Here is a 7,955-nt window from a genome sequence, read left to right as displayed (position 1 = left end):
TATATGTATATGTATATGTATATGTATATGTATATGTATATGTATATGTATATGTATATGTATGTATGTATTCCTGGGCAAGTAGTTGCCAATTTTCATTATTGGAAAGAATTTTCTCACTGAGAGTTCACAATATGGATGAAATCATTCCCAATTTCATACATTCTTAAGTGTTCCAACTTTGGTAAGGCAACAGTGGTAACGTTACAGTGGGTAAGTTACCAGAACTGGAGTCAAGAAGACCAGAGTTCAATTCCTGCCTCAGATACTTTCTAGCTGTGTGATCCTGAGCAGGTCACTTAACCCTGTTTGCCTTATTTTCCTTATCTGTAAAATTAGGGGATTGGATTCAATAGCTTTTAAGTTTTCCTTATAGGTCTGTGACCCTATGACCTTTATTCCAAATCTTTCCTTGCTATTCTGTTTGTTACTTTTGTTTCTCTTTGGATGACTTTTTCTGGAGAAGTCAGCTCTACTTTCGTAGAAGAAAAGCAGAATCAAAATCCTTCACCCACCCCCTGCCAAGTGCATCTATGCCAACTACAATCCATCTCCCATGTAACTGTCAAATTGATCTTAAAACTCAGGACTGACCATATCACCTCCCCCTTTTTTCTTAATAAATTCCAGTGGCTCCCTATTGCACCCAGGATCAAATATTAAAATCTCATGTTTGCTTTTAAAGCCCTTTATAATCTGGCCCCTCCTAGATTTCTTTCACCCTTCTTCTCAGATTTCTTATATCCTACTCTGCCACATGTTCTGCAATCCAGTGACACTCACCTCCTTGTGTTCCTCTTATAGGACATTTCATCTCTAGATTTTGGGCATTTTCCCTATCTGTCGTATCTGGAATTCTCTTCCTCCTCATTTCTCTCCAGAAAGAAGAAACAGATAGATTTAGGCTTAGTTCTGGATGCATTTGCAAATAAGATGATATTAAATGAGAATTTGTCTGGGAATTTGTTGTTGTGCTTATTATCTTACTCCTTGTATATTTCACTTCAGTTTTTAGTATTCAAATCCTTAAATGGCCAGAGGAAAGGTTGTGAATGCTTGTTCTAGGGCCAAATAAAGAGAGATTTTCTGGTGTGCTCAGTACAAAAAACAGACCACAATAGTCACCTGTGTTTCCTTCAGGTTTCTGCTAAGTATGCTGTCATGGACAATAAGGAGGGAGAGAAGCTATATCAATGGCTAGAGCCTTTTAGTCATGAGGTAGAGCCTTGGGATAGTTCTCCTATACCACAGTAGAGAATTCTTTCATGAAAATTTTATTTTGTGGGGGGCGGAGACAAGATGGCAGAGGGAAAGCAGTGACTTGCTTGAGCTCCCCCCCCAAACCCTTCGAAATACCTATCAAAAATGACTTTAAAAAATTTCTAAAGCAGCAGAACTCACAAAAGACAGAATGAAACAAATTTCCAGCCTAAGACAGCCTGGATGGTTGATCACAAAGGTATATCGTGCCGGGCTAGGAGAGGAGTGCAATTTGGCGTGAACACCCAGGCCACAGCAACCCTGGAGCAGGCCTCAGAGGACTGAATCTCAGGCAGCTGTGGCAGTTTCCAGACTTCTCAACCCATGAATGCCAAAGACAACTTAGAAGGTCAGTGGGAAAAGACTGTGACTGCGGTGAGAGAAGGAGCTAGGTCTCAGCTGCCCCCAGGGCTGTGGCTGTTTCCTGAGTTTCCGGTACAGAGACTGAGGGGGAATCAAGTGGCTGATCAGAGGTGGATTGCAGGGATCTCTTTGCCAGGACTGAGGCAGGAATCTCTTGCTTTGCTGGTGCTTGGATCTGGGTCACAGTTCTGATGGGCGGTCCTGGGGCGAGGAGGAATGCTGGTGTGGTGAAGCTTGTCATGGTGGTGGAGAGAAAACACCTTGCCCTTTAAAATAGCACCTTGGAAGAACTGAAAATTTTTGGTCCCTAGCAATAGCTCTGAAAACAGCTGTACAAAGCCCCGAAGTTTGGGACAGTACATTCTCCACATTGGAAGCAGACTTTTACCTTAGCAAAGAGTTTAAAACTCAAGTAATTGGTTGGGATCATGAGTAAGCATCACAAAAAGAGTCAGACTATATAATCTTACTTTGGTGACAAAGAAGATCAAAACATACAACCAGAAGAAGACAACAAAGCCAAAGCTCCTACATCCAAAGCCTCCCAGAAGAATATGAATCAGTCCCAGGCTTTGGAAGAGCTCAAAAGCGATTTTGAGAAGCAAGTAAGAGAAATAGAGGAAAAACTGAGAGTCATGCAAGAAAATCATTAAAAACAAGTTAACAGCTTGCTAAAGGAGACCCCAAAAAAATACTGAAGAAAATAACACCTTAAAAAATAGCCTAACCCAAATGGCAAAAGAGGTCCAAAAAGCCAATGAGGAGAAAAATTCCCTAAAAAGCAAAATTGGTCAAATGGAAAAGGAAGTCCAAAAGATTACTAAAGAAAATACTTCCTTAAAAATTAGAATAGAGCAATTGGAAGCTAGTGACTTTAGGAGAAATCAAGACACTGTAAAACAAATCCAAAAGAATGAAAAATTAGAAAACAATGTGAAATATCTCATTGGAAAAACAACTGACCTGGAAAATAGATCCAGGAGAGAGAATTTAAAAATTACTGGACTCTCTGAAAGCCATGACCAAAAAAAGAGCCTAGACATCCTCTTTCAAGAAATTATCAAGGAAAACTGTCCTGATATTTTAGAACCAGAGGGCCAAATAGAAATTGAAAGAATCCACCAATCTCCTCCTGAAAGAGATCCCCAAAGGAAAACTCCTAGGAATATTGTAGTCAAATTCCAGAGTTCCCAGGTCAAGGAGAAAATATTACAAGCAGCCAGAAAGAAACAATTCAAGTATTGTGGAAACACAATCAGGATAACACAAGATTTAACAGCTTCTACATTAAGGGACTGCAGGGCATGGAATATAATATTCTGGAGGGCAAAGGAGATAGGATTACAACCAAGAATCACCTACCCGGCAAAACTGAGTATAATCCTGCAGGGGAAAAAATGATCATTCAGTGAAATAGAGGACTTTCAAGCATTCTTGATGAAAAGACCAGAGCTGAATAGAAAATTTTATTTTCAAATATAAGACTCAAGTGGAACATGAAGAGGTAAACAGGAAAGAGAAAATCATAAGAGACTTATTAAGGTTGACCTGTTTACATTCCTGCATGGAAAGATGATATTTGTAACTCATGAGACCTTTGTCAGTACTAGGGTAGTTGGAGGTGAAAAATTACATGTATGTATATATAGATATAGATGGATAGATAGAGGACACAGGGTGAGTTGAAAATGAAGGGGTCATATCTGGAGAATAAAATTAAGTGGTGAGAGAGGATTATACTAGGAGAAGGAGAAAGGGAAAGGTAGAAGGGAGTTAATTATATCACAAACAAAAACAGAAAAGAAAAGGCTCTCACAGTGGAGGGGAAATAGGAGAAGGTGAGAGGGAATGAGTGAATCTTATTTGCATAGAATTTGACTTAAGGAAGGAATAACATACACACTCAATTGGGTATGGAAATCTGACTTACTCTAAGGAAAATGGTGGGGGAAGGGGACAAGAGAGTAGGGGGATGATAGAGAGGAGGGCACATTGGGAAAGGGGGTAATCAGAAGCAAGTACTTCTGAGGAGGGACAGGGTCAAAAGAAAGAATAGAGTAAATGGGGGGGTGGGATAGGATTAAGGGAAATAGAGTTAGTTTTTCACAGCATGTCTATTATGGAAGTGTTTTGCATAACTGCAGGTATATAACCTATATTTAGTTGCTTGCCTTATCAATGAGGGTGGGTGGGGAGGGAGGAAGGGAGAAAATTTGAAACCCAAAGTTTTAAAAACACACGTTTAAAAAAAAGTTTTCACATGGAACTGGGAAATAAGAAATACAGGAAATGGGGTATAGAAATCTATCCTGCCCTACAGGAAAATAGAAGGGGAAGGGGATAAGAGAAGGGGGGGAGAGAAAGAAGGGAAGGCAGACTAGGGGAAGGGGTATTCAGAATGCATGCCATCTTGGGGTGGGGGGAGGGGTGAGATGGGATGAAAATTTGAAACTCAAAATCTTGTGGAAGTAAATGTTGAAAACAAAAAAAAAATAAAAATTATGATAAAAAAAGAATGCTAGGGGTTGAAAAGTGTGGGTGGTGAGAGAGCAGAATCAATGAACACTGACCATTTTTTCTAGCTGTTGGCTATGAAAAGGAAGAAAGATTGGATGCATGCTTAAGGGATTGGTAAGAACAAGTGACAGTTTTTCAAGGATGAAAATCTGATCATATTTGTTGGCAGCAGAGAAAGAGTCACATTTCATGCATGGTCATATAAAGTAATCCTTACCCTCTAACTTCCTCTAAATTTACTATTGCTGCACAGAGCTTTCCCCCACCATCTACATGTTCTCCATGACAATGGCCCTTTTTAAGTGGTGGAAGACACACGGCTGATATTTTCTTCTAGGGACAGGTGTCATATTTAGAATGGGAAGTGATGAAGGGAGTGAATGAATGCTTGTCAAATTTGCAACACTGGGAAGAAAGTTAAGACATTAGTACCTATCACAGTGTCAGGCATGTGGTAGGCACTTAATAAATCCTTGTTGATTAATTGATTAAATTACATATTCAAGCTAGAAAAATAAATCCTCAACGGACCAGATGGATGAGCCTAATCTAATAAGATACAGTTTAATAAGAACAAATGTAAAATGTGCACCTTGGTTCTGAAAGTCAACTTCACAAGATTGAGGTATATGACTAGGCAACAGTTCCTGTGAAAAAGATCTCGAAACTTTAGTGGATTCCAAGCTCAAGTTAAGTCAACTGCATGATATGAAAGGAAAAACAGCTAATAATACTATCTTGAGCTATATATTAAGTGATTCATAGTGAACAGAATGCATAGAGGAACAATCATGGTATACTGTGTCCTGGTTGATGGCTTGAGGCTCCACATTTTAAGAAAGGATCTAGATAAACTAGAGAGCATCAAGAAAAAAGCAACCATGATGGTTAGAGTGCTAATGAGCATGTCTTATGAGGATCAGTTGAAAAACTGGGGATTTAAAGACTGGAGAAGTGAAGACTTAGGGGGGCATATGAAAGCCATTTGAAGGATTATCATTATCAATATTTGAAGAGACAGGCTTGTTTTACTGGGCCTCTAAAAGCAATGGGAAGAAGAAGAAAAGGGTTAAATTTAGGTATGATATAAGGAAAAACTTCTTATCAATCAAAGGTGTCAAAAAGTAGAATGGTTTGCCACTGGGAAAATAGTGGGTTCATCCTCCTTGGAACACTTCAAGCTAAGGCTGGATAACAAATTGTTGAGCTTATTATAGATGGGGTTCATATTCAATCCAATCACTAAGCATTAATTTAGTGCCTACTGTATTCCAGGCACTATGCTAAGAGTTGGGGAAACAAAAAGAGGATATGACAGTCCTTGCCTTTAAGGAGCTTACAATCTAATAAGAGAGACAACATGCAAACAAATATATACAGAGCAAGATATATACAGAATAAATAGGAAATTATTAAAAGAGGGGATGAACTGGAATTAAGAGAGGTTAAGGAAAGTTTCCTGTAAAAGGTAAAATTTTAATTGGGACTTAAAGGAAGCCAGTTAGGTTAGTAGTCAGAAGTGGAGGGAGAATGTTCCTCGTATGAAGGATAGCCAGAGAAAATGACCAGTGCTGAATGACTGAACAAGTGGTGGTATATAAATGTAATAGAATACTATGGTGCCATAAGAAATGATGAGCAAGCAGATTTCAAAAAAAAAACCTGGAGTTACATGAAGTGCTGAGTGAAGTGCAACAATCACCTATGGTGGACTTAGCTCTTCTCAGGAATACAATGATCCAAGACAATTCCAAAAGACTCACAATAGAAAATGCTATCTACATCCAGAGAAAGAACTATGGAGTCTGAATGCAGATAGAAGCATACTATTTTCATTTTTTTCTCATGGTTTTCCCCTTTTGTTTTATTTATTCTTTCACAACATGACTAATATGGAAATATGTTTAACATGAAAGAAAAAGAAAATTTTATTTTGTGAAGACTAAATTTGATAACTGGCCTTGAAGAAGCTATTATAAATGGAGTAGGGTAGACTTAGGAAAGCAGAGAGGTGGGAGATAAAGAGAGAAAAAGAGATAGACTCAGAATCAGAGATACAGATAGAGACAGAGACAAACAGAGACAGAGAGGGAGACAAACAGGTAGAGAGGAAGAGAAACAGAGACAAAGGAAGACACCATGAGTATGAGAGGTAAATGCCAAGATTCCTTTAAAGTAAGTTTAATCTACCCTTTAGAAAAATTAGATGGCACTCTAACAATCATATGTGACTTACTGGCATTTTGTTTTCTCTATATTTAACCATAAACTAACAACTTGCTATACACGTTACATTATTGAGTAGGCTCGTTTGGGTCAATTCAACAAACATTAATCTTATGCCTACTGTGTGCTAGGAATTGCAAAAATGCAAAGTTTAGATAAAACACACTCCTTTCTACATGAAGTATATAGCACATACAGAAATAATTCTTTTCTTTTTTTAAATAAGTGCATTTTTCTCTTGGGATTTGGGATACTTGTTTTTTGTTTTGTTTTGTTTTTGCATTTTACATTAAGAACCACATAAATCTCCTTTTTCATACTGTTTCCTTATGGTAATGGAGGATCAGTTAAAAAAGGGCTGTGATTTTCCCACTACTCCCTTTGTTTTTCCTTCTTTGAAGTTTACATGATAACATAGTCCATATTCTGTACTCTCTTCTTCCTCAGTCCCTTAAGAGAATTTCACAGGCAGGAGAAATCATTAAGAAAAGGCAATACATAAAATATTTTTAATTAATAGAAAATGACAGAAATGAAAGGGATTGAGTATTTTTTCATTCACATTTTATATCATACCTATCATAGGCATATCTGCAGACGCACTTCAGATATTTAGAAGTTACTTATGTGGTATCCTCAGATATAGAGCACATAACCAAGTACCAGTTACAGAAATACCACTGTATATCCTCCTATTTCTTGCCAGCAGTCTGCCCTCTCTCTACCAATCCTCCACACATGATGATTTGAGAGTAGTGGATTTGGATTTAAGAACTCTGAATCTGTAATCAGAAGGCCATTAGTGGAATCCCAGATGTGCTTCCTATAACCTTTTGTGACATTGAGCAAATCAGCTAACCTCTCTGGAGCCCATTTCTTCTATTATATGAGAGAATTAGACTAGATGATCTATAAGGTTTTTCTAGCTCTAAATTCTCTGATCCCTAATGCACTACTAAAATCATGCCCTTCTCTACATAGAAACCCTCAATGGCTCCTCATTGCCTAATAAGTAAAGTTAAAAACTTCTGATTCTGGCATTCAACATCCTTCATAATCTGCTTCCAACCTTCCCATCCAAGCTTATCACATATTATTTAAATTTTTTGATGTTCCAGACAAACTGGACTATTCTGTTTCCCCTATCCTCATCCTGTTTTCTCCTTTCATGCCTTTTGTCATTGTTTTTCCTAGTCCGGGAATATAAGGACATTCCTTCTGATTTCTCATAGCACGTTCCTCCTTTGTTCTTTTCTACTTACTCTTTAGTATTTTAGTTATTTGTGTACTTATCCTGGCCTACATTTAGATTATAAATGTCTTGAGAGTAGAATCTTTGTTGCCTGCTTAGTCCTAGATTACAGCAAAGTACCTTCAAATAGAAGGTATTAAACACATTTATGAGGAAAGAATGAAGTGATAACTGAGTGAACAAGGAGATAGAAAAATATAAATAAGGAAAAAAAGTTGGAATGCTTAGAGCACTCTGGCTATTTAGTAAAAGAGAAAATATTCCTACACTTCTGCCAAAGCCCCCAAAGAAATCAGTGTATTTAGGACATGGTTCAAAATTGAGGCTCATGGTGACT

This window comes from Vombatus ursinus, unplaced genomic scaffold, assembly GCF_900497805.2.
Source record: "Vombatus ursinus unplaced genomic scaffold, bare-nosed wombat genome assembly UNPS02014779.1, whole genome shotgun sequence".
In the NCBI taxonomy this organism is placed as follows: Eukaryota; Metazoa; Chordata; class Mammalia; order Diprotodontia; family Vombatidae; genus Vombatus; species Vombatus ursinus.
The sequence above is the reverse complement of the archived record's forward strand: the minus strand, read 5'-3'. Positions refer to the sequence as shown.